We start from the raw sequence: 27700 nt of genomic DNA on the forward strand, positions 1-27700 counted from the left end.
TATACTATGTTCACGGGTTGCAAGACTAAACGTTGTTACAATGTCAGTTCTTGCCAAATTGATCCATAGATTAAATGAAATTCATTCAAAATCTCAATAGGGATGTGTGTGTGTGTGTATGTGTGTGTGTGTGTGAGTAATATGACAAGTTTATTTAAAAATGTATATGGAGAAAAAATGCTCCATATCACTAATCATCAGAGAAATGCAAATTAAAACCACAATGAGTTATCACCTCACACCAGTAAGGATGGCCACCATCCAAAAGACAAACAACAACAAATGTTGGCAAGGATGTGGAGAAAGGGGAACCCTCCTACGCTGTTGGTAGGAATGTAAATTAGGTCAACCATTGTGGAAAGCAGTATGGAGATTCCTCAAAAAACTAAAAATAGAAATACCATTTGACCCAGGAATTCCACTCCTAGGATTTACCCTAAGAATGCAGCAGTCCAGTTTGTAAAAGACATATGCACCCCTATGTTTATCGCAGCACTATTTACAATAGCCAAAAAATGGAAGCAACCTAAGTGTCCTTCAGTAGATGAATGGATAAAGAAGATGTGGTACATATACACAATGGAATATTATTCAGCCATAAGAAGAAAACAAATCCTATCATTTGCAACAACATGGATGGAGCTAGAGGGTATTATGTTCAGTGAAATAAACCAGGTGGAAAAAGACAAGTATCAAATGATTTCACTCATGTGATATGTAAGAATAAAGCAAAAACTGAAGGAACAAAACAGTAGCAGACTCACAGAACCCAAGAATGGACTAACAGTTACAAAAGGGAAAGGGACTGGGGAGGGTGGATGGGAAGGGAGAGAGAAGGGGAATAAGGGGCATTAAAGATTAGCAGACATAATGGGGGTGGGGCACGAGGAGGGCTGTGCAACACAGAGAAGACAAGTAGTGATTCTATAGCATCTTGCTATGCTGATGGATAGTGACTGTAATAGGGTATGTGGTGGGGACTTGATGATGAGGGGAGTCTAGTAATCATAATGCTCTTCATGTAATTGTAGATTAATGATACCGAAAAAAAAAAAAAGGACAGAGGTGACTGTTTTAAAGGACATTGTAGAGACATGAAAAACAAATGTAACATGTGGAACTCGGGTTAGATTCTGGAGTAAGGTGGGATGGGGAGGACTATAAAAACATTTTTGAGAAAGGGAAATAGACTCTATATTATTAAATCAGTGTTAAATTTCAAAAAAAATGTGTATGGAAATGTAAAGGGCTAAAAATATTCAAAGAAGGCTTGAAAATCCCTTGAAGAATGAAGTTAGATATATGCCAGGTATTGGGATCTATAAAGTTGTGGTAACAAGAGAGTGTGGCAATGGTGAAAGAATAGACAAACATGAAAGAAATGGAATAGGTAGCTCAGAAACAGACCTCTGTATAAATGGACGCTTGATTTAAGACAAAGGTGACTCCTCCTCCCAAGCAGTGGGAAAAGGACATTTTGCTAATAGTGCTTGGTCAATTTGACGTTCACATGGAAAATAAAGAAACTTAACCTCTACCCCAAAACATATCCTCAAATCAAGTGCAAATTGTTTATATATTTAATTGTGAAAGATAAAGTAATTAACATTACAGAAGATGATATAAATTATCTCCATGACAGGGAATAAATTTTAAATTGAACAAAAAGGTCACCAAACTAAAAAAGAAATAATTATAAATGTGTCTACATTAAATTGATAACTTGAGAACTTGTGTTCATCCAAAAACATTAAAGAGAATGAAAGGTGGGGCATAGATTGGGAGACGATACAAGATGGAAAATTAAGGTCCCATGTATAAAATACGTGAAGAACTGATAAAAATCACTAAGAAAATAATGATTAACTGCCAATAACAAAAATGAGTCCAAATTTAGAAGCCTCTCCAAAAAAGATCTAAATGATCAACAAAGATGTATAAAGGTTCTCAACCTCATTTGTAATGAGGAAAATTAAAATTAAAACTACAAGGTGATGATCCTCTACACCCATGAGAATGGCTAAAATTAAAAAGACAAACAACAGAGTATCAAGGAAATAAACCAGACAGGAGACCACAGCCCCAGCCAACACCTTGATTGCAGCCTTTGAGAGACCCATAGCCAGAGGGCCCAACCAACAGGAATTGTCACATACTGCTGGTGAGAGTGTAAGTTGGTACAACCACTTTGGAAAACAGATTTTGATCACAATCTTACTCCTAGGAATATAGCCAATGGAGTGCATGGACTTGTGCATTGAGACATTTCATAGAAATGCTTTTAGCAGTAAAATTCAAAATTACCACAAACTGGAAGCAAACCAGCAGCAAACCAAATGCCCTTCAGCAGTACAGTGGATAAATATATTGAGTTGTATTTGTTCAGCAAAATGCTGCATAATAAGGAAAATGGAAAACTACAACTCCTTGCAACAGTGTGGAAAAAGTCATAAATAAGAAGTTGAGCAAAAGAGGTCAGACTCCCCAGTCTCTTCCTCCCCCAGAGTACTATATAATTTCATTTACATAAATTTCAACAGGCAAAGCTAAACTATATTGCAAAGGGATGTAAGCTTCAGTGATATAAAGAACAATCAAGGGATTACTTAACATAAATTCAGGGTAATGGTTATTTTGGAGGGGGAAGAAGGGAAAATGATTAGAAGAAAGGGGGAGGAGAAGTATCTGAAGTGTTGTTTTTGTTCTTGGTCTTGTTTTAGTTGTTGATTTTGTGATAATTCATTGGGCTGAATATGTCTGGTCACTTTTCTGTATACATGTCATATTTATCAATAAAAATGTTTTAAAATTGTAATGTAAGGCAAAAACCTTTATTTCCACTGAGGAACTGATATGTATTTCTTCTTTGTAATTTAGTCTGCTTTCATCTCCAGTTTGGCAGACAGTAATCCTAGAACTGAATTTCAGGTTCAGTTCCAGCAATTATGAAAACCATTATGACCAAATAATTCCTTTCTTTTCCCTAAGTCTTTGACTTTCTACTACTATTTGGCTTGTCATGATTGTTTTTAATCTACATATTTTAAAACCATTATTTACTTTTATATATCTACAATTGGATATAACTGTTTGGGAGGTTACATCTCTTAAAATTCAAATTAACTACTTGAATAAATGAATAGGAATACTGTTATTTCTCTTGGGAATCTATTCTAGCTTCTTAACTGACCAAGAATCCCAGAAGCAGGAAAAAAAAAAGTCAAATGTCCACTACAATTACTTTATTAAATAGAAGGCATTATAACTGTCTAAAAGACTTAATTTACCCTAACAAATTCCTAACTCCTCTTAGAAAGAAGTTAAAAGAGTTTGAAGAATTTCATAATGCCTATAGGAGTAATAACCATGTGGTAATCCTTTAAAGCATACTAATACTGCAAATAAAATAACAGTGAATAATTTTCCATAACTGTCCAAATTCTATAGTACCCAAGTAACCCTTGTAAGAAGGAACAACTGGAGCCCAAAGAGCAGACATGTGTTATTACCTTAGACACACCCAGGATGGCTGTAATTGTAATCATTGTGTGGTAGGAAACTCTCCGAAGTTTTCGCTTGGAAGTTGCTTAATTCACACAATCTGTTACATTTCTAAATGTAGTTCAAATTAAATGTACATCCTGTATATATCTCTCGAATAAGTGCAGTATAATTAACTTGTTACATAAAATGTTTTTAATATTAAACAAAAGGTAAGTCTTGCATACATTTAAATGCAGTATGACTCAAAACTCTAAACCAGCATTTCTAGGCATTTGAATTGTATATGTATGTAAGTACAACTTAATACAACTAAAAACATTTTAATAAACCAAAGTTAAATTCTTAATTGTTTGCATGCAGAAATTATCCATAAGCTTGACAATGATTATTAAGCAAAAAATCATTGAGACATTGAGATTCTATTGTTAAGGAGCTTTTTGGTGGAGTGATTGTCTTATCACTTACACTGCAATGATATTATCTGCTGGATCCACAGTTAAGTGTGAGAAATCTTTGTTTCAAGAAAAAAGTAATAGAAAATCATTATGTGCTATTACAAAGCACAGTATGTGTACAGACTGGCCTGCCGCAGCTCCTAATTTATCAGTATACAATTGGCAAAATCTGAACAGGCAACAAAATAAGTAGAGCACTTTTTTTAAGAGTCTTGTTACTGTGTTTCCTAAATATGCCTCAACATGCACCCAAGTACTGGGCCCATTTTTCCTCAGTCCTGACCTACTAGCAATTGTAGTTAAAATCACCTACTGTGCTTGTTCCTCTTCTAAGGGAGTTGCTCCATCAAGAGCCTCTGCTGCCTAGATGACTGGTGGCCCCATTCAGGTAAAATTGATAGGAGTAGCATTCTGCTCCTGACCTTGGGAACCAATCTGTAGGCTGACTCTCTTCCTCCAACTGCTGTAAACAGATATATTGAGACAGTCATATTTCCTCTCAGAGATTTGAAGTAAGGAATTGCTAGTAGGCCTTGTGCAAAACTATCTGGGGCCAGAAACTATGAGAAAGTCTGCTGATAGTAGAAGAAAAATAAGCAGCAGTATTGTGCTAACCCAGGACCATTGGAATGGATATCTACAGATGCCAGACACCTGAAAACTAAAAAGCCATTCAGCTCCAGTGCCCTAAGACCAGGTGCTATTGTAATTCCAAACCTTTTCTATTCTCTTTCAATGCAAGGCCTTACAGTAAAGTTCCTTTCCTTGAACTAGCTAATGCCAGTTAGTATGTATTCCTTTTATCCACAAAAACTTAACTAAAACAAAGATTGGGATCAAGAATTACGGTCTATTTGTTTCTCAATTTTTACTAGAAGGCACAACTTGGGAATAGAGAAATGCCAGCTGCAAAATGATTTTATTTTAAATACTGTTTGCAAAGCGTAATGCCAAAGCCATTCTTGAGGACAAGATAGTTGCTGTAACCTTTGGCAAAATGTCATTTATAAATTATAAATGATTGGGCAGTTTTTAATAAGTTAAAGGAATAGTATTTTGAAAGTTCAAAATAAAATAACAGAATTCCATTTAAAAGATGGAGTTGAGAGCTAATATTTAATGATTCCCTTGAACCTGAGACAAATCATAGTGGACGCTGGCTGTCTTGCCAGTGGGTTTCATCCCCAGGCAAGTTCACTATGGATTCAATGTGACCAAAGAAATGACAGTAAAATGTTCTTGGGGTGAAAGGGTTACACCCAACTTTATTTCCACAGTGGCAGGTTAATCACTAGAATCCCATCCACTCAAAGCAAGTCTGCATGCAGCAAGCCAGTCTATGCCTCTGGGCCTCTGTCCTCGGCGCTGCCACCACTCCAGCCTCTGCTCTGCTCTCTTGCAGCCATGCCACCATGCAGCCCAGAGCACTGGGCAGAGTTCTTTAAATAGAGTCAATAGTGACATATTGCCCACACATGTAGTGAGTTAGCCAACCAGGGCTGGGTGAGAATCCTGGCCACAGGGACCTTCACTTTATCCATACTGGCTATCATCTGAAATCACTTTTACTTGTATTTTTTTATAAAACATTTCTTACCTCACACTTTTATGAAACCTGAAAGTTTAGAAAATATGGACTGTATTTGCCTTTCCAGCCCATATTCCAGGATGACATTTCAACCTTTCTTTTACCAGTTGCCTCAATTCCCTCACTTTTTCAACCTGCCAATGCACTCTTCTTGCTGGCCTTAAACTTTGGATTAATAATGCCAATGAGCTGGTCAGTCTCAGCTCCTACATGTGAGCTGTTGAGTGTACTGGTGAAGTTCTCAACCACAGCAGCATGAACCTACAGTCACTAGAGAAGTTTTCATAGCTGTCTTGCCAATGGGTTTCAGCCCCGGGCAAGTTCGCTATGGATTCAATGTGACCTTTGAAATTGACAGCAAAACGTTCTTGGGGTGAAAGGGTTATACCCAACTTTATTTCTAGGTGGCAGGTCAGTCACTAGTATCCCATTCACTCAGAGCGAGTCTGCATGCAGCAAGCTAGTCTCTGCCTCTGGGCCCCTCTGCCCACACAGCTGTCCTCTGGGCCTCTCTGCACAGTCGCCCCACACAGCCATCCTCTGGGCCTCTGTCCTGGGCGCTGCCACCACTCCAGCCTCTGCTCTCCTGCAGCCTTGCAACCATGTCACCATATAGCCCAGAGCACTCAGTGGAGCTCTTTATATAGAGTCAACAACCATGTAGTGTCCACAGGTGTGCAGTGAGCTAGTCAGCCAGGGCCAGGTGACAATCCTGGCCGCAGGAACTCTCATTTTATCTACACTAGCACATGACAAAGTGTCACTGATCAGCAAAGCTCATGCTTCCATCCTTTAAAATAGACTCCAAATTTCTACCACTTTCTATATAAGAATAAATACCATGAGAGAAATGAAGAATTTAGTTACTGAAAATGGGCTTATGGAAAATTTTACATAAAATTTCATAGTGAAATAAATAAGATTTGCAATGTTTTAGCAATCACTCTACAGTACCAACGATAGATCTTGAAATCTTCACCAGAGTGAAGATAATGAACATACCCATCACTCTCAAAAGCTTCTTTGCTACCCTTCAGATTACTTTTGTTTGTAATATGTAAGTTTACATAATTTACTTTTGATGATGGCTGTGCTTAACAACCAGCTTGCAAAATTTCTAAAAATTAAAAAATCAATTCTTCAGAGCTAGTATGAACTGACTGTAGCACACAACTGATTTTCTTAACTCTCATTCTCCTTTTTCCAGTTTAAGGAATTTCAGTTCCTTCAACTCTTCTTCATTTTACCTATTTTTCAAACCTTTCATCAGTTTTAAGCCTCTCAATTAAGTGACTGAGGTCAGAACTACATCTAGAGAGTCCCACAGTATAGGTTACAGGGTTAAAAATGAAGCCAAGTTGTAAATGTTAAAGGGAAAGAGAGCATGGGGCAATTTACTAAGGCTTAAAAATTAGAAGCTGCTGGAAAAGGGAGCTCAACAGTAGGAAGAGACCCTGTGGATAAAATGAAAGTTCCTGTGTCCAGGATTCTCACCTGCACCTGGTTGGCTAGCTCACTACACACGTGGGGCAATACATTGCTATTGACTCTATATAATGAGCTACACCCAGTGTTCTGGGCAACATGGTGGTATGGCTGCAAGGCTCCAGGAGAGCAGAGATGAGACTGGAGTGGTGGCAGTGCCAAGGACAGAGACTGAGACCACTGTGGGGGTAGAGAGGCCCAGGGGCAGAGACTGGCTTGCTGCATGTCTGAGTGGCCGGGATTCTAGTGATAGACCTGCCACCATGGGAATAAAGTTGGGTATAAACCCTTTCACCCCAAGAGCATTCTATTTTCATTTCTTTGTTCACCTTGAATCCATAGTGAACTTGTTCAGGGCTGAAAACCATTGGCAAGACGTTGGCAGGGTTCATTGTTGACCAAGGAAAAAGAACAGGCTGCCTTCATGGAAGCAGTGTTTCAGCAGGCTGCACCTATAAATGGGGAGACACTTGAGTGTCCCCCTGTGGACATGTGGTACTCTAAAGGGGTGGAGGACTGGCGTCCACCCTAAGAGAAAGAAAATTTGTTGCTGTGGATAAAATGAGAGTTCTTGTGGCCAGGATTCTCACCTGGCTGTGGTTGACTAGCTCACTGCACACCTGTGGGCACTACATGGCTATTGATTCTATAAAAAGAGCTCCACCCAGTGCTCTGGACACAATATGGTGGCAGGGCTACAATGCTGCAGGAGAGCAGAGCAGAGGCTGGAGTGGTGGCAGTGCTGAGGACAGAGGCCCAGAGGGCAGCTGTGTGGGATGACTGTGCAGAGAGGCCCAGAGGACAGCTGTGCAGATGGAGGGGCCCAGAGGCAGAGACTGGCTTGCTGCATACAGACTCGCTCTGAGTGAATGGGATTCTAGTGACTGACCTGCCACCTGGAAATAAAGTTGGGTATAACTCTTTCACCCCAAAGAGCGTTCTGCTATCAATTTCTTTGGTCACACTGAATCCATAGTGAACTTGCCTGGAGCTGAAACCCATTGGCAAGACAGTTGCTGATTGAAATGGCGTCACTACGAAGTGCTGTGGAAATAGTAAAGGATATCGTGGTAGCCTGAAAGGAAGCAGCACGAGAAAGAGCAGTGGCCTGAGAAGGAGCTGCACGAGAAGAAACAGTATGGGAGTGCAGGCTGCCAGGTGCCATGGGGCACGTGAAGGAAGAGGCCCGAGAAGGAGCAGCACAAGAAGCAGCAGCACGCAGGCCACCAGGTGCTGTGCGGCAGGTGAAGGATGTAGTGGAGCCATCAGCCTCAGAAATGGAGGAGCGGAAGTTTGATAAACAGATGGGGGTGGAGGCTCTGCCAGTTCCGGAGGCATCAGCTCCTCCTCAGTTGAGACCCCACCTGGTTGAATGTTGGTGGAAAGCCAGAAAGACTCGGCAACCCCAGGTTCTTTCAGGAGAGGTGCAGCCCCATCCACAGTTTGTGGAGCACTCCATGCTCTACTTCTATCCTCAGGCTCAAGCACAGAAGGAAACATGGGCTGCTTCTTGAAGGAAGAATTTAAAAGGCCCTGTGAAGGTCATGAGGTCCCAGATGTGGGTTGGTTTGAAAAGGCAGGAGCAGACAGAAAGAAATTGGAAAACTGGAGCTGTAGCAACAACCGAGACGGGAGCAGTGGTTCTGGCTGCTGAGGACAAAGCAGAAGGCAGAGATAAAGCAACAAGATTAGCCTGTGTGTCTGCAAGACTTTTTGCTGGAGGGGCTGGAGAAGGTGGGTGTTGTAAGGCTCACCCATGGTCCTTTTGGTTAACTCACTTGAGTAGAACTGGTTTGAATACAGTCAGGATGATCACTTAGTGGCAGTGGGTCTCCTCAGACTTGAGGGTTATTATACATACTTTGTTAGAACTGGTTTGAATACAGCCACGATGCAATGGATCTTCTCAGGTTTGAGGGCTATTATAATTTGTTGTAATTTTTATTATTTGTATATTGTCATAGCCTCTGTTGTTATTATGGAATTTGGTTACAATGCTCCAGCTTTCTCACACAGGGACCATTACAGAGGATTGAGGGCACATAGATTGAGAGGAGAGAATCCTGGAGGGGTGGAGTATGGATAAAATGAGAGTTCCCGTGGCCAGGATTCTCACCTGGCCCTGGTTGGCTAGCTCACTCCACACTTGTGGGCAATACGTTGCTATTGACTCTATATAAAGAGCTCTGCCCAGTGCTCTGGGCTACATGGTGACACGGTTGCAAGGCTTCAGGAGAGCAGAGCAGAGGCTGGAGTGGTGGCAATGCCAAGGACAGAGGCCCAGAGGCAGAGAGCGGCTTGCTGCATGCAGACTCACTCTGGGTGAAGGAGATTTTAGTGATTGGCCTGCACCGTGGAAATAAAGTTGGGCATAACCCTTTCACTCCAAGACTCTTCTACTGTCATTTCTTTGGTCATACTGAGTCCATAGCGAACTTGCCTGTTGCTGAAACCCATTGGCAAGATAGACTCTTTCTAACCAAGTGACCCTCAGGAGATCAGTCTGAGGATGTTGGGAGGAGGAAGGAAGCAAAGCAGGTTATTCAATTCTGAAGTGGGCCTATTTTTGCATACTGTGCTTTCAAAGGCACCACTTAGCAGTACCACTAATTGAATTCAATCCCACTGATCATTTCAGGTACCAAGCCCATTGGGCCTATAACTACCCAGGCATAATGGCTGTGGATGTCATAGAGATAATTTGAAAAGATATTTTCCTCTACTGCTTGAGTGAAACATGGAGAAAAAAATCTGAGCATCCCCATGATTTCTTATTCCAGGTTAATAACTTCTTTTCCCTGACTGTTATGGAACCTAGTCCTCATCTATGTGTGTTTGCTTTATTGAGTATCAGGAAGATGGCCTGATTTGAAAGGTTGCCCTTGATTCTTTGAGCAGCTGGATCCAAGTCATTCACTCTCTTGCCATAATTTTTCCTTAAAACACTCCTAAACTGTACCTAAGATTATTGCATATCTTTATTTTGCAGTAAAAATAAAGTCGTCTTAAAATTTTTACAACTGCTAGTAGTGTTTAGGTTAGCTTAACCAAATGCATGTTTAGGGATGCTTAGAGTGTCCTATGTGCAAATGGTTCTTTGGGTGATGGTTACTCATATACATTACTCTGGCCAGAGATGAATGTGGGTTTTGATTGTTTAAGAATGAAATTATAGCATTTAAACATAATTAAAGTTTTAAATGCTTATTAATTTTAATACTAATTAACTTTTAATACATATTGAAGTCTAAATACATATTAGATTTTAAATAACATTTTAAATTAGTTTGAATATAAAAGGATAGAAAAGAAGTTAAACTGCAAAATCTGTATTACAAAACTAACTCATATCAATGCAGTTCTCCAATTTAAGAATATTTTCCTTTCAACAGGGCTTTTCTTGTCCTTCAGAATACTGGAAAAAATGATCCTTGTGTTTCTTATGAATGTGAAGGACTCTTCTGGCTTTGGTTTAGCATCAGCAATATGGGTAACAGTGTTGGGGAAAACTGGACCCTCATCATCGTCATTTCATGAGAAGGTGATGGAAAACGCAGGTACGCTTTTTCTGGTGTTGAACTTTTTCCTAAGCTTGTTACCATGGCTTCGAAGTGCATCAACAGGTAAGCCCCTTCACCTGCCATGCTTCACATTTCTAAACCCTTTCTGTCCTCTAAGTCCTTGCTATTTAAAATGTAGTGTGTGGAAGAGCAACCTGGGTTTCACCTGGGATCTTATAAATGCAGATCCCTGGGCCCATCCAGACCTGCTAAATCAGAATCCACATGGTTGCAAAATCTGCAGGTCATTCATGAGCACAGGAGAATTCAAGAGGTGATCATTTGCAGGGACTTTCCCCAATAATTTTGCTCCACAATGATTAGCATCTCTTTTTTTTCTGAACTCCCACTTTGCCTTCATCTGTTTTATATAATTTAGCACTTGATTATATAATCCTACGTTTCTCATACGCAAATCTCATTTCCCTGAAAATATTGTGACTTTCTAGATCAAGGGTTGACAAAATTCAGTAAAAAGCCAGATGGTATTAGGCTTTTCAGGGCACATACTATCTCATTTGCACATTCTTTTTGGATTTGTTTACTCTTCGAACATGTAAAAACCGTCTTAGGTAGAGAGCCCTACAAAAACAGGGTCCAGACTACATTTGGTCTGTGGGCAGTTTGCCCAGCCCTGCCCTAGGTGGCAGGGCCAGGGTTGTGTGCTGGGCTCTTGATACAGTGCTGTAACAAAGTTTTGCAATCATTACTTATTATTCAAAGATTTGTTAAAGTCATTTCATATTCCCTTCTGCCTTATGTTCAAAAACATTTTGAGGTAAGGTTTAGGAAAATTTATCCTAATATTAATAAAAAGTATTTAAATACTTTAGAAAAAAATCTATTAATGAGAATGGAAAATTTCAAAAAATGTCATATTTTCTCTTATGGATGCCAAGACAAAAGTAAATCATGAGTCTCCATTTGGTCAAATAATGTAATCATAATCCCTAATTTTTCATTAAGACCATATTCATAAAGAAATGCAATATTTATTCCAGCCCAATACAAGTACATCAATAGCAAAAAAGAATAATGGTAATGCTACAGTAGTTTAAAATTTTTTCTGGCAGTGTCTATTTTGTGACTTGATCATAGTAGTAGTCTTTAGTCTCTAAGTGCTTGTTAGATTGCAAGTTAATATCATTATGAGCCATCCCTTGTGCTTAAGGGATATATCCATCAGGATTAATTTCTTGATTACACTAATAGTTAAAAAGATCAAGCAGTATTAACAAGAGAGGAATGACAATCTTCCAGGAAAAGCAGCAGTGTAACAAATATATTACATATACCCCCCTTACCTGCCACACACACACACACACACACACACACACACACACACACACACACACACAAACATACTGACCTGTATTACTGCTTTAGGCAATATTGAGGGGCAAAATGAGCTTTCCGTTCAGGCTGTTATTTTGTGGATTTTTTTTTAATCTGGTAAGAAAACTAGTAATAAGCTTTTTTTTAAGACCAGAAAAAATATAGTTTTCCTGGTAGGAAGAGCAAAAAGCATTACTATTATGTATCCTGAAGACAGTTTCTTTCATTAGTATCAGAAGAACTGGATTGTGCTTGAAGTTCTGAATTTAATTAAGGTTACACAGAACATATTTAAAATTGTGAAAACATTTCTACTAATGCACAGAACATACTTAAAATTGTGAAAACATTTGCTACTAATGTATTTTTCTTAACACATTGTTCGTCTATATAGATTATATAATATTCAAGATTTAAAAGCAGATTATTTGTGTTTATAAATCTTTTTAAGCTTAAATTTCCCTTGATATATTTACAAGAAAAGGGCCTTTAATTTACATATGCTTTAATAATAATAGCTAATCTACAAAGAATTAGTTCAAATGACACTATTTTTGTTTGGCTTCCCACAATACTTTTTTTTGTTTCCACTGAAGGCTTTCCAAATTTTATTTCAATATCTTTTTTTCCTTTCTGGAGTTATATTTAGTACTCTGAGACCACTGTAAACTGAATGTAGTTGACCTCACATCCCAAAAGCATTAGATAACCTTGATCATTTTGAGATACCCCTTTTGCAGGTATCTGCTAGGTTTTTGGGAGTAGAAACTTGTACTTTTCCAGGTTGGGATGGAGAAAGTTGCTCTGAAATGTGTTCATGACTGTCAGGATTAGGTCTTCACAAGAAATGGTCTGGGGGACTCATTCAAGATGATGCTAAGGCAGTGACAATCAGTGAATGTAATTCCAGAGGTCAAAGGGCATGACCTCACATTCTAATTAGTGTAATTGTGTTTGGGAAATTCCATTTTTTCCCCTTTATGCAGACACGTGAATGTGTAAGTCCCCTAGAGCTATGGCTATGCAGACTCAATCTAGTAAGGTGAAGAGGAAAGTAGATACTAGTTTTGTATTGTGGCTATCTTGGACCCACTTAAATAATGGCAGTGAGATAGCTTGCCTCAATTACTGCTTACGCACACAACACATTCTATATATAGAGGGACCATGTAATTTAACACCCAAACCAGGACATTTCTGATAGTGAAAAGGGATGCTATTGGCAATTTTAGCTAAAAACAGATGTAGACCAGGGATATTGGTTAATGGATTAATGTAGTATGTTGAAGAATGAAAGAACACCATCCAAGTTTTTATTAATAGATTTTACAAGGTCCTAGATCTTGAGAAGGAAACTTAAGAAGGAGGTGGTATATGTGAAAAGATGCTCCATATTGCTAATTATCAGAGAAATGCAAATTAAAACCACAATGAGATATCACCTCACACCAGTAAGGATGGCCAACATAGAAAAGACTAGGAACAACAAATGCTGGCGAGGATGTGGAGAAAGGGGAACCCTCTTACACTGCTGGTGGGAATGTAAACTAGTTCAACCATTGTGGTATGGAGAGTCCTCAAAAAACTAAAAGTAGAAATACCATTTGACTCAGTAATTCTGCTCCTAGGAATTTACCCTAAGAATGCAGGAGCCCAGTTTGTAAAAGACATATGCATCCCTATGTTTATCACAGCACTATTTACAATAGCCAAGAAATGGAAGCAACCTAAGTGTCCATCAGTAGATGAATGGATAAAGAAGATGTGGTACACATACACCATGGAATAGTATTCAGCCATAAGAAGAAAACAAATCCTACCATTTGCAACAACATGGATGGAGCTATAGGATATTATGCTCAGTGAAATAAGCCAGGCGGAGAAAGGCAAGTACCAAATGATTTCACTCATCTGTGGAGCATAAGAACAAAGCAAAAACTGAAGGAACTAAACAGTAGCAGACTCACAGAACCCAAGAATGGACTAACAGTTGCCAATGGGAAAGGGACTGGGAGGATGGGTGGAAAGGGAGGGAGAAGGGGAATAAGGGGCATTATGATTAGCACACATAACGTAGTGGAGGGGGGCATGGGGAAGGCAGTATAGCACAGAAAAGGCAAGTAGTGACTCTATAGCATCTTACTGCTGATGGACAGTGACTGTAATGGGGTATGTTTTGGGGACTTGATAATGGGGGGAATCTAGTAACCACAATGTTGCTATATATATATTAATGATATGAAAATTTTAAAAAAATAAAATGGAGCTGGTTTATCAAGCATTGGCTTTGGAGACATGCAGTTTGTTCACATCCTAATTTATCACTTGATGTCTGTGTGATCTTGGCAATATTTTCTAATTGTTCTCTTTCAGATTTGTATTTATTAGTGGGAATAATAATCATTACCAACCAAAGTTGTTTTAAGAATTAAAAAGCTGATATATGTATAGCATTTAGCATGGTCTCTGGTATGGAACAAATAATAAATAATTGTTCTTTGTTATTGTCCCTACTTGACTGGAATCTAGTCCTATGTATAAGAATAATGATACAGCTGCAGTCTAGGTAGAAAGAGCATTTGGCTTCTTGCTCCATACTTTCAGAGACAACCCCAGCTGGTGTCCCGTGATCAGTCAGTAAGCTCTTGCCATGGACTCCCTTCATGAACACTAGTCTCTTGGAAATGTTTTGGCTGATCCATGAGGGCCAGGGCCTACTACTTGAATAGATTAAGGCTTATGTGGCCAAATGACCCAAATTTCCAGGATATTTCCCTGATGCTCTGCAATGTTTATATTCTTGGGGATAAAGATGGAAGATGTCCAGGTTACTTATAGATCTGTATATTCCACAGTTCTCTTTGCTGGGGAGCCCAGGGGAGCAGAGGCCAGCAGTTTGCTCATGAAAGTATTTCAAGAATTTTTAAAGCCATTACTAATATTTAACTTATATAAACACTAGCTAAATTATATAAAAAACAATGTTAATAAATACTCAAAACTCATCACGTCCTAATTTACAATATTTAACTATGTCTGTGCTTTTGAGCTTATTTGTGTCCATTGTGTCTATATGGTAGACTATTGCACAGTGGTCTGCTACTGACATTGCACATCTGCTCTCTACTCTACATTCAGTGATGTCACCTGGGAAGATTGAAATCAGCCATGATGGGAATATTCAACCCATGGAAATAGATGAATACTACAAGTCACAGCTTGATTTATTGTTTGTTGATTGTCTAGAGTTTGGAAAGTGATAGGGAAAATTCAGATTAAATTTACAAAGTATGCCTTGACTGCAACCAGTACAGCATGAATAGCACAAAAAATTGAGGAAACATCTCTTTTAATATTCAAAAACAATTCTTCCATTGAGCAAAGAAGTCACTCAGATCATTGACAAGCTATTAAAGTTCCTACATATATCTTTGTTGTTCAGCTTTCTCATTAATAAAAAGTACTATGTCAATGATCATTCACATCAGAATTTTACTCTTTCTTGTCAATCATAGTCATAGGTTGGCTATGAATATAAGAATTTACCAAAGATCTATAAAAGCATTCTGTGAGATTCCATTAGCTATATAGAATTCACAGTAAAAAGTATTATATATTTTATTATTATTTGCAAATTGTGTGGTATAAAGTATCCTTCATATCAGTAAATATAATAATTGTGTGTGTATGTGTATGTGTCTATCTAGCTATGTCTATTCCAAATATGTTTTTGCAGAAGGAACTGGTTGTTAAACATTGACCAGAACACCGCTTGTTGGAAAGGCATTTGTGTGTTCTTTGTGATTTCAGTGGCAATGTCTCTAGTGTTTCATCATTAAGATGTTGTTGGCTTATCATATTAAGGAGATATCTTACTTTCCTTCCTCACTTATAAGAGGCTATCAGGCATAGGTTCTTCAAATGTGATAAATCTTTCTTATTTGGTGTATTGATGTAGCTGGACACATTGCATTAGCACATCTTAATACTAACTCATTATTGCATTTATGCCTGATTATTGTCTGATAGTCCATTGAATTTGATTGCATATATTTTTAGATTTTGACATAATTTCTCATTTAGTAAATTAGTATGTTGTTGATTTCAAAGTTACATTTAACAGGTTTTTATATAGGGGTCATTCTAGCTTAAAAGAAAAAGAACCTTTTCAAGTATGTACTGTGTCCATGGGAATCTAGTAAACTGAGGTTTACATGAATTATCCCATTTAAATTTCATAGACATTTTATGAAGTCCATACTTTAACTGTTCACATTTTACAGATTAGGAGTCTGGTTTGAGAGTTGTCATCTAAGGTTACCTATCTAGGAAATTCTATGCCTCTTACTCTCTAGATTAATTCTTAATGTATTTGCTATAATGGGAAGCTTTCCATCTTTTGTTATGTTATAGAATAGCTTATGTTGTGTAGAATTATTAATTTCTCAGAAGATTAAAATAATTTATCCAGAAACTAAATCCAGATATCTATGATCTAATTCTATAGTCTTTTGGGAAAGTATTTCATGATAACTTATAATTTTCCTTATAGTTAACTTAGATTTTCAATTTCTTCCTTGTCATTGAGATTGCCACATTTATTAGCATAGAATTGAACACCATATACACAGATGAAAATTATCTCCCTATTTGTCACATCTCTTTTTATTTGGATTTATTATGGAATGATAATTGCTTTATGTTTTTCTCAAAGAACTAGACTTTGGCTTTATCAATTTTCTCTGTGGATTCTAATTCACTATTCTATAAACATAACATCATTACTTTCTAGTCCCTCCTTTTTTATAGCATTATTAAAGTTGTTTTTTCCCAATATCTTAAAGTAAATGGTTAGAGTATTTCCTCTGTTAATTTTTTTGTTTTTAAAAATTAATGGAAGCTTTTAACTCGGTCTATCTTTAAATACAGCTTTTGGTTGACTCCTTTACCTTTTAATATATGCTATTTCACTTTGCATTTAATTTTATGTTTTGCCAACAGGTAGGAGAATAATTTTAATTTCCAAAGGATTATAAATATATGTCTGATTTTTTGCTATTAATTTTTAGTGCTTTTTCATTTTTTTGTTCTGTTTTATTTTACTATCATCAGAGAAAGTGGTTTGTACACAAGCTTCCATTTCTTGAAGTTTACTGGGATATTCTTTGTTCCTAGAAAATAAAAAACTTTTATTTTCAAATACATTGTAAAAGAAAGTATATGTTTGTTATAGATAAACATATGTCATATAATTTAACATTCTTAATTTATTTGCCAGCAATCAATTTTGTTTCATAGACTAATAGTGATTTATAAAGAATCCCACTGAGTTCATGTTTTTATTTATTTTTATAAATATAAATTTTTAATAACCTGATACGTAGTTCCTAATTCTTATATATTTAATCTTATAAGTTCATCCTCTCTATCTCACATATGCTTTTCTTTTTCTTCTTGGGTGTTGTCTTTTTAAAATTAATATTATGTCCTCTGCTTTACTTTTTTTAAAATACTCTTTTCCATATTATCTGCCTTTTACTAGATGAACTATGTGTTTTTTCACTTGTGCTTCTTGCAGAGATTTGGAAGATAGAATTCTGCTTTTAGTTCTATTTAGGGTTATTTTTCAGTTAAAAGTACAGAAATTTATCAATCTATTCCTTCAAGCAATTTTTGAGTGTGTCTTGTCAACTAGGCATTATTCTATGCCATAGGATATCATAGCTAAAAAGTAAATAAATACATGATTAACATGGTACAGTCTCAGCCTTCATGAATTTTATAGTCCAGAGAGTAAAATATGCATTTTTCAAAAAAAATCACACAATGTTTTTAAAGTCAGGGTTCAACCAGAGAAGTAGAACCAGTAGAAGACATCTATTAGGAAATTTATTGTAAGGAGTTAAACCTACTCAATTGGGTGTGTTCCTTAGGTAAGTCTGAAATTTGAAGGGCTGGCTATCAGTAAGAGTGGGCTAGAATCTCTCATGTATAGGCTGAAACTGCTGTACATAAACAGAAATTACTTCTTTAGATAAACCTCAGCATTGCTTAAGGACTTTCAATGGAATAAATTAGTCCATCTAGATTATCTAGGATAATTTCCCTTATTTAAAGTCAACTGATTATGAATTTTAATTACACCTACAAAATAATTTTACAGCAACACCCAGATTAGTGTTTGATTGAAAATAGGATGATAGCCAATTTGACATGTCAAATAGACCATTAAAATGTCAAATTATAATCATGTGAAGTTTTACAAGGAAGAGGTGAATAGGGTATGGTTGAACAAGAGGGACAAAGCTGACTTAGACTGAAGGCTGGGCAAAGCTTGCTTGGCCTTTTCATTGTCCAGATTGTTGCTTGACCCAATACTTGGTAAATATTTGGGAGTCATGAGCTCTGTTGACTTTGCAGGTTGGTTAAGACTTCATAGCTGCAACATGCTGACTAACAAAAAATAATGATTTACCTTATTTATATGGACCCAGATTATTTTCCAAGTGAGCCAGGCCAAAAGAAATCTCTCTTTTAAATTGTTTTTTTTTTCTTTCAAGTGTAAACATAAGGAAACAAATATTCTATTAACAACAAAAAAAACGTCTAGCCTTCAAAGAAGCATTTTAATACTGTCCTGAACTTTAATGAATTTTTGTATAATGAAGAACTTATTATTCTACCTTCAGTTCTTGACAAAACCTCTTGAAAGGCAATAATTGTCCCTGAGATTGATACAATGACTTTCATTGCAGAAGATAATATTCACATAGGATGTAGATAGCCCCTTGGTGCCAGTGTAGTCCAGTGGAGAATATAGTGAGCCTCAGTACTGTGTGTACAGCTTCCATGTTCACTATAGAAGGAAAAATAAATGTTGGCTAATCATTGCAGGCACTCCATCTGCACTTCAGGTACCCAGATGTTTCATCCAATTGAAGTTTTGCTCAACAAATAAACTTTTTTTATTTTATTTTTTTTACCATTTCAAAGGTACTGGTAGTCTTAAGAGTTTCCCAAAGGTGTTCATAAATTAGGAATTTTTCTTGGGTGACATCAGTGTGCATATACTAGATAAAAACCAGGAGTTGGCTGCAGAGAGATGTCAGGGTTGAACTGCATCCTGAATATAAAGAGAATAACTACTGATTCATCCATATCCTGCTTCAAAACATTCTAAGACCAGCAATTCTATAGTGGATAAAATCAGATTTTCTCCTCTTCTCCAAATACAATTAGTCCCAGAATTTCCAAGGCACATGGTCTCCATAGCTGTGAGAGCCTTCTTTTGTTTTGATTGTATTTGAGATAAACAGATTTGCAGGATGCTTCTGACATGGGTTGTGTGTTAGAATTAATACAAATTTTGGTTAAGTTCTAGTCTTTGCACGTTGAATCTCTTTTAGGCAAAGATCTGTACTGATATGTTGTTAGGATGGACAGTTGTAAATTTGTTCATCAGCCTTATAATCCTCATGTTTCTGTAATAGGAATGTGATGTGTTCTGTGAATAGTCTTCACTTTGTTCTTGAATCTACCTTGAGGCCAGAATCAGCAATTTGTCTTGGCCAAAAGAATGCAACTCAAATTTTAAAATCATTGGCAAAGAGCCACTCTATTTCTAGCCACTCTGTTTTTTTTTCTTTCTCTCCTTATTCTTTTTTCCCTAGCAATTAGGCTCTTTATTTTAAATTGCATTGCAATGAATTAAATCCACTTAGCAAAACAACAAAAAATTTCTACCCAGCCTAAGGGAAGCATAGATCAGAGCAGTAAGACTACAGAAGCAGGTATGTTGAGGCTTGCCATCACTGCTCTCTCTGAAAGAGCACTATCTTTAACATGAAAAAAATAGAAAGCTCTGGTAGAGACAGTGCTCCACCATAAAAAGGGTATAAACAACAAAGAGAAAGTCTTGAAATTCAGGAGACATAATCCAAATCAGAAGATAGGTGAAGGGAATTTCCAGGATAATTAGGGAGTGATGTCTTAAGATACAAGCAGTGCAATTAATTTCTACTCTAGGCAAAAGCAGGATGAAAGTTCTCAGGAGGGAAGACTCCAAAAATAAAACATTGAAAGAGAGAGGTTTCTTTCTGGTGGAAATTATTCTGACTCCATTGGCATGTGTGTGGACAATTAGCAATAAATATAAGGAAAAACAAAATAAATGAAAACTGACAGGTATCTGGGATAGCAGGTGGCCTGGCCAGGAATTTGCAATTATGGCAAAGTAACCTGGCAAATCCTGTCCCCTGAAAATACGTATAAAACTCGGTGCATTTTTGAAAAAAAAATTCAGGGTTCTGGAAATTCAACAAAGCAAACAACAAATTGAGAAGGATTTATTACTAAAATAAAAATTCCTGAACTTCAAGTAAGAGCAGAAGTGTGTCCCATTCTTGCCTGGGGCTGATCCCATTTAGTCTTTCAGCTCAAAGGGCATGGTATATTTGTACCAGGGTGGGGCTAGTCATAAAACCAGCAGCTTTGTTGTGGAAGGGGCTGACTTGATTTGGAATGGACAGTAAAAAATCCCACACTCAGTAGTATTGGCAGTAATAGTAGCAATCTTAGTAGGAAAAGAATAATGAAAGTCACAACCCTGCAATGCAAGCCTGAGGTTGTAAACCTGATTGGAGTGAGTGGTAGACCTGTAAGACATTTAGTGGGTAGATTCCAAAAAAATTAGCCATAGACGAGATAGCTAAAGTTTTCACACATCACTGTCTGACTGCAAGGCCATGCATATATGTGGAGAAGACCTGAGGGCAGGACAGAGTAAAAGCAGGGTCTAAGATCAAACTACCTGAAATTTGGATGTGCTTCCAACCAACAAAGAAATATGTGAACAAGATGTAAGCCTTACTGACTCCAAGCGTTTGAGTGCAGTATCTGGCTGAACATGGGCTGACCACGAAGACAGATGTACTGTTTACCCCTGATCTATTGTGACCAAGAAATAGAGAAGACACACATTATTAAATTTAAGAATAAAAGAGGGGACATCATTACTAACTCTCAGAAATTAAAAGAATTTTTATGAGGAAATATCAACAATATTATGTGAAAAAAAATAGAAAACTTAGATGATACAATTTCCTACAAAGACATAAATTACTGAAACTCACTCAAGAAGAAACAGAAAATCTTAATAGACCAAGAAGTAGAGAAATCAAATTAGTAATTAAATCCACCAAGCAAATGTCAGGCCCAGGTATCTTGTGAATTCTATCAAATATGTAAGTAAGAAATAATATGAACTGCTCTCAAAGAGGAAAAGAGAATACTTCCCAATGCTATGAGGCTAGTATTATCCTTATACCAAAACCACATAAAGATATCTCAAGAAAAGAAAACTACATATCAATAGCCCCCTTGAATAAACTGATGGAAAAGGCCTCAAAAGATTAGCAAATAAGATCCAGTCAGGTATAAAAAATATATAACATGACCATGTGGGATTAATTACAGAAATGGAAGGGTGTTTTAACATCTGAAACTAAATCAATGTAATATGCCAATGTAACAAAAAATATAGTGGTGAATGATCTGATAAAAACTCTCAATAATATCAGGGAACTTCCTCAAAGTGATGAAAGGGTATCTACAAAAATCTACAGTTAATAATTCTAGCAATGAACATTTGGAAAGTGAAATTGTATTCCTGATAGCATGAAAGAGAATAAAATACTGAGAATAAATGTTACAAAACAAGTACAAACTTTATTCACAGAAAACCACAAAATACTGCTGAAAGAAACTAAGGTTGAAATAAATGGAGAGACATTTTATGTTTTAGACTGAAATAGTCAATATTGGTAAGATGGCAATTCTCTATGGATTCAATATAATCTATAAAAATCCTGAGACCTTTTCTTTGGGTAGAAGTTGACAAGTTGCTCCTAAAATGATATTGAATTTCCTAAAATTATATAGCCTAGTCAGTAGAATTTTGAAACACAAACAAATTTGGAGGTCTTGGAATTTCCAATTATAAAACTTACTACAAATCTACGGTGATCAACACAGATGAGTACTTAAACACATGGATCAATGAAACAGAATTCAGAGTCCAGAAATAAACCCTGACATTTATTGTCATTTGATTTTCAGCAAAGGTACCAAAACAGTTCAGTGGAGGAGAGGAGAATCTTTTGAACAAATGATGCTGGGACAGTTAGATATCCATATATTGAAAAAAAATTAGCTCTGACCTTTATTATGCACCATACATATAAGTTAACTCAAAAATAGTTGACATCTAAATGTAGGAACTAAAATGTCTAGAAGAAAACATTGGAGAAAGTCTTTGTGACTATAAATTAGGCAAGGATTTCTTAGATATGATATCAAAAAGCAATGAAGTAGACTTAATTACAGACATTTGCTCTTTGTATTACCAAAATACTGTGTTATCAAGTTATTATAAAATTAGTAGTTTAAAACAACACATACTACTACACAATTTCTGTGAGTCAGAAATCAGGACATAACTCAGGTGGTACTCTGGTTAGGAATTTACAAGGCTGCAACCAAGTTGTCAGCCAGGGCTGAGGTCTCATCTGAGATTCAATGAGGGAAGGTCCATTTCTCCACTTTCAGGGTTGTTGGCAATTTCTGGTATCAGGGGTTCATAGGATTCATGGCAAGTTTATTTTTCAAAGCCAGGAAGGAGAAAGAGAGACTGTATTGTATACATGGAGCCATCTTTGTCATCTCCCATTGATTAGAAGCAAGTCACACATCTCACCATATTCAAGAGGAGGGATTACACCAAAGCACCAATACTAGGATGCAGGAGTTATGAGTTAATTTTAAAGTCTGTCCACTGCACTCTTCCCAAAGACATCAGAAAAAAATTTTGAAAGATAAGCCACCAACTTGGAAGAAATACTTGCAAATCACACATCTCGGGGGTTGGAAAATCATGGCCTGTGGCCTGTTTTGGTGAGACGTACAAGCTAAGAATGTTTTTTTATTTCTAAAGGATGGTTAATAAAGAACATGCAAAAGAGATTCTGTGTGACCCACAAAACAAAATGTTTACTATTTGTCCATTTATAGAAAAAATTTGCTCATATCTGACAGATCTGATAAAGGACTTGTATCTAGAACATGTGAGGTACTTTTATGACTCATTAATAAGAAGACAAACAATCCAGTTAAAAAATGGGCATTTTAGACAACATGCCAACCTCCCCCCCCCCACAGTGTTCATGGTCTAATCCCTGAAATCTGTGGGTACAGTATACTACATGGCATAAGAGATGTTGCTGATGTAATTAAGGTTATAGACTTTAATATAGGGATATTATCCTCGATTATCTGGGTGATACTAATATAATCTCACTAGCCCTTACTAGCTAGAGTCAAAGAGATTAATAGAAAGACAAGATAGACTCAGAGAGATTTGAAGTGTGAGAGGGAAGCAACTTCCCAGTTGCTCGAGGGGTCCATACGGAGAGAAGAGAAGGGATTCAAGTCACATTTAGAAGCAAAGACTAGTTCCTGGATGACAGCTAGCAAGGAAACAGACATTGATCCTAAAATTATAAGGAACTGAATTTGGCCAACAACCTGAGTAAGCTTGAAAAAGGACTCTTCCCAAATCATCCAGTAAGAAACATGACCTGCTGATACCTTAACTTCAGTCTTGTGAGACCGTAAGGAGAAGACCCAGCTGATCCCAACTGGACTTCTTATCTATAGAAACTGTGAAATAATAAATATGTAATATTTCAAGCAGCCACATTTGTAGTAATTTCTTATGGCAGCATTAAAAATATAATACACTGGGGAACAGAACTGCTTAAACATTTCACTGAAAAGATCATGGGCTAATTAACCCATGAAAAGATGCCCCAAATAATTAGTCATTAGAGAAATGCAAATTAAAATGAGATACTGCTATACACCTAAAATGGCTTTAAATAGAAGACTGAATTTCATGTGTAGGTGAGGATATGGAGTAACTGAAGCTTTCCAACATTGCTTGTATGAATGTCAAATGAGACAGCTACTTTGGAAAACAGGTTAACAGTTTCTCCAAAAGTTAGACATAAACTTTCTATACAACTCAGCAATTCCATGCCTAGGTATTTATCCAAGAAAAATGAAAACATAAGTTCACCCAAAGACTTGGACACATATGTTCACAGCAGCATTATTTATAGTAGCCAAAAGTGGAAACAATCCAAATACCTATCAGCTGGTGAGTGGATTGACAGTGTTGTATATCCATAAAATAGAATACTATTCATCGATAAAAAGGAACAAACTACAGATACGTTTAAAACATAATGAATCTCAAAATATTATGCTAAGTGAAAGAAGCCAGACACTAAAGTCCACATATTGCATGATTCCATTTATATGAAGCTTCCAGAAAAGGCAAATTTATAGAGACACAAAACAGATGAGTGGTTGCCTGGGGCTGGGAGTGGAAGCAGGGACTGACAAACAGATGCACAGGAGTTTTCTGGGGGTGATGGAAATGTTCCAAAGCTAGATTGTTGAGATAGTTGCACAACTCTATACATTTACTATAATTTATTGAGTTGTACATTGAATTGTAATGATGGGTGCATAATATGGTGTGTAAGTTGTGCCTCAATTAAAAAAAAGATGGTTATAAGTAGGCAAAAGTATAAGAAAGGAAATGTAAGCACAGTACAGTGCTCAGCTGTGAGTAACATTTACATTGATATAACTGGATATTGATTAAAATAACATAGCTACATTGGAATCCTGGAGCAAAGAAAGCAGAGGGGTTGGGTGTACAAGAAAGTAAAATGCTCAACTACCATAATAGGAAGTAGTTAGATTCTTCCCAAAATTGATGTATCTAAACATAGCAAAATACACCTACTATTTAAACATATAACGTTAGGTAAATGCCAGTAAGAAACAGTCGAATGACTCTAAGTGCTCGCCTCTGAAATCACCAAATAGGGAGTGGGAAAAAGTGGACTGGAGAACTGATAATTTTTTTGCTTTAAGCCTTCTAGTAAAATTTGACCTTTTAGACATGATCATTTATTTATTAATGAAAATAAATAATTTAAATGAAACACATAAACTTTCTTTTTTTCTTCTCTTATTTTTTATTTCATTCCTTTTTCCTCCTCTTTCTAGGAAATTTCCTAATTTTTTTCCTAATAAATATGTTGTTTTTTTCTTTTAAACTATGCTCTCTTTTTTAAATTCCATGACCTTTCTTTTTGTTCCTCGGATGTTCCTTTTTATAGTGTCTTATTAACTGCTCTTCTCTCTCTAGGATTATTTAGTTTTTATGAAGTTTCCTTTTCCCTGAAGAATCTTTATTTCCTCCACATGCTTTTCTTTTGTTTGCTTGATCTCAGTTATTCCTGTTGTAAGGATTCCTCAGCTGCCTGGGAATCTGCCCAGCTTCATGGAGTGAAGGAGGGGATCTGGTCTCTAGCTGCTTCTTAAACTGCTCTTTACCAATTTTCCTTGTTAACACCCTGTTTCTGGAAGTACTTAGTTCTTCCGGCACCTATTCTTTTGAGGATTCTGTGAATATATTCAGGCTTTCCTCATTTGCCAAGTTAGAATTCTTCTTTTTCTAGTCTTCTGAGCTAGTTATGAGTCCTCTCATCTGCTTTCCCTTTTCCAAAATGTAGTTAAGTTGTATCTCCTCCTTTCTCAACTTGGGGATTTATATCTTTTAAAGCAAAACTCTGTTTATTGCCATTTTAATGAGGAGGGGGAGTGAGCAAAATAAGAGGCACGCATTGAATCTTCCATTTTTACCTATGTAAGTCATATAGATATTTTTGACTGCAGGGTCATTTTTAATGTGTAAACAAACAAACAAATTCATTTCCAATTTAAAAAAAAATTACTAAGTGTGGTTTGGAAGGGACACCCTTACCCTAGACCAGAGTGCCTCAGCTCCTGGGGAAGTCATGAGGTAGACAGAGGTCAAATCTGAGAATGAGGGAGGTTTGGGATGGGTTGAGATTGGTGCATATGTGAGGATGAGGTGGATGTTAGGTAATATCCAGAAGAAAAATGCACAGAACCTAGAATTGTATGTCTACTCTATCTATTTAGAACTATTATGAGCAAAATGTGCTCATTTTCTGAGAAACCATTTGAATCCTGCATGGTATGCATATCAAATCCTCTCATTTCTCTCTTAAAATAACCATAGTCACACTCATTAAATTTTAAATAATACATGCATTTGTCAACTTAATGAAGGTACATAATTTTCCATTGAAAAATTTAAAGGAAACTTTTGCTTTTGATAGGTTTCTTGATTATGATTCTCACAGCAGAGTTTGAGCAATTCAGGAATGTATTTCTAAATTTATTCCTTTTGATGGTATGTTTAAGGAAATGTCTCCCAAGTGGAAAGTATCTTCTTTTGTCTTCAGTTAGTGTTGTTATCAATTTGTTTCTTTTTATACAGTTTTAATTTTGATTTGGTAATTATAAAATGATTATAAAAGAAGGGACATTTATGTTACATTATGTAGTTTTATTCTCAGCTCCAGATTACATAGTATATTCTCAAGTATTTTTTTCCATTAGTTCTTTTAGTATTCAATGATATACCAATCTACAACTTTCCATTCAAATTCTGATCTTTAGGATACTTTAGCTATTGTATAATAATGATTTAGGGGCTATTAACATATCCTTAGAGCCTAACTCAGTTATAATATTTGAAAACTATTATTACTAGTTCTAAAATTAATATATGCCTGTAAGAAATTCATGTTATGTCAAAAATGGAAAAGTAGAAGGCGAAAGTCTTTCTTAACTGGAATGACTGAGTTATGTGTGTTAGACATTTTACTTGCTGAAATAATAATATGCTAATAACAAAGCAATGATTCCACATTCTGACAGTTGCTTTAGATGTTAAAACAGCCAGGACAATAGTCTCATTGGCCGTTATTTTGGGATCAACAAGTCAGTCTCTTAATTGCCCTGTTCTATTGATTCCTGGCACTATTGCATCCTGAGAGGAATGACATCTGAATGCAAATGGAAAAAGAGCAGCTTTGGAAGTGGTGAAGAAACAGAGATGTGGCTGTAGAGAGATAATTGCTCTGAGGAAGAGAGGTGGGTTTCTGGCAAATGCAACCAGACACCTTCAAGTTGGGTGGTATGGTGATATGAGTCAAAGCCTTTTCTACCTTCTAAGTGCTTCTGCTTAAAGTTCTGATTCCCAGACTTGAATTTTAGCAGTTTCAGAATGCATTTGTTCATTTATCCTAACTGTTCATGGAGATAGTGGAAATTCCTCTAGCATATATATATATAGCCTCTGTCAATGTAGTTTCCAGTGTTGTCTTTTTATGGATTTTTATAAGTATTGCAATGAGAAGGCTGAAGAAGGTGAATTAGGTGCTGCTAGCCTTGTTGATATGATAACAAAGAAAGCCTTAAATATTTTATATATCCTTGTCATACAAGTTAAAATCAAAATTTAAATGGAAACTTGTATTTATACAGATAGGAGATTCAAATGTACCATGCTTATTTTATTTTTGCTCTCCCATATATTCTATAGCATCCACATCATAATTCATTATGGCATAGAAAACATGGTGCTATGATTTCCAAAGCAAGGCTTTGTAGAACTCTGCTCTACTACTCAGGAGGATAAAGTGATTCAAAGGAAAGTGTGCTGGATTGAATTCAGAAGATAGGGATTTGAGTCCTTGTCTGTTTCCTACCAATTGTGTGAAAGTAGGACAAATAACAACTCTGGGCTTCACTTTCCTCATCTGTAA

General features: G+C 36.6%; 1 long non-coding RNA gene across 1 annotated transcript in view; it reads left to right on the forward strand.

Moving 5' to 3' along the window:
• The window catches only part of LOC118973103 (uncharacterized), a 186897-nt gene that overhangs the window by 483 nt on the left and 158714 nt on the right, over positions 1–27700 (forward strand). The window contains exon 2 of the long non-coding RNA XR_005062336.2: positions 10425–10589. This is a non-coding gene — a long non-coding RNA (uncharacterized lncRNA). The remainder of the gene's footprint in view (positions 1–10424; positions 10590–27700) is intronic.

Source organism: Manis javanica, chromosome 1 (genome assembly GCF_040802235.1).
Source record: "Manis javanica isolate MJ-LG chromosome 1, MJ_LKY, whole genome shotgun sequence".
Taxonomy (NCBI): Eukaryota; Metazoa; Chordata; class Mammalia; order Pholidota; family Manidae; genus Manis; species Manis javanica.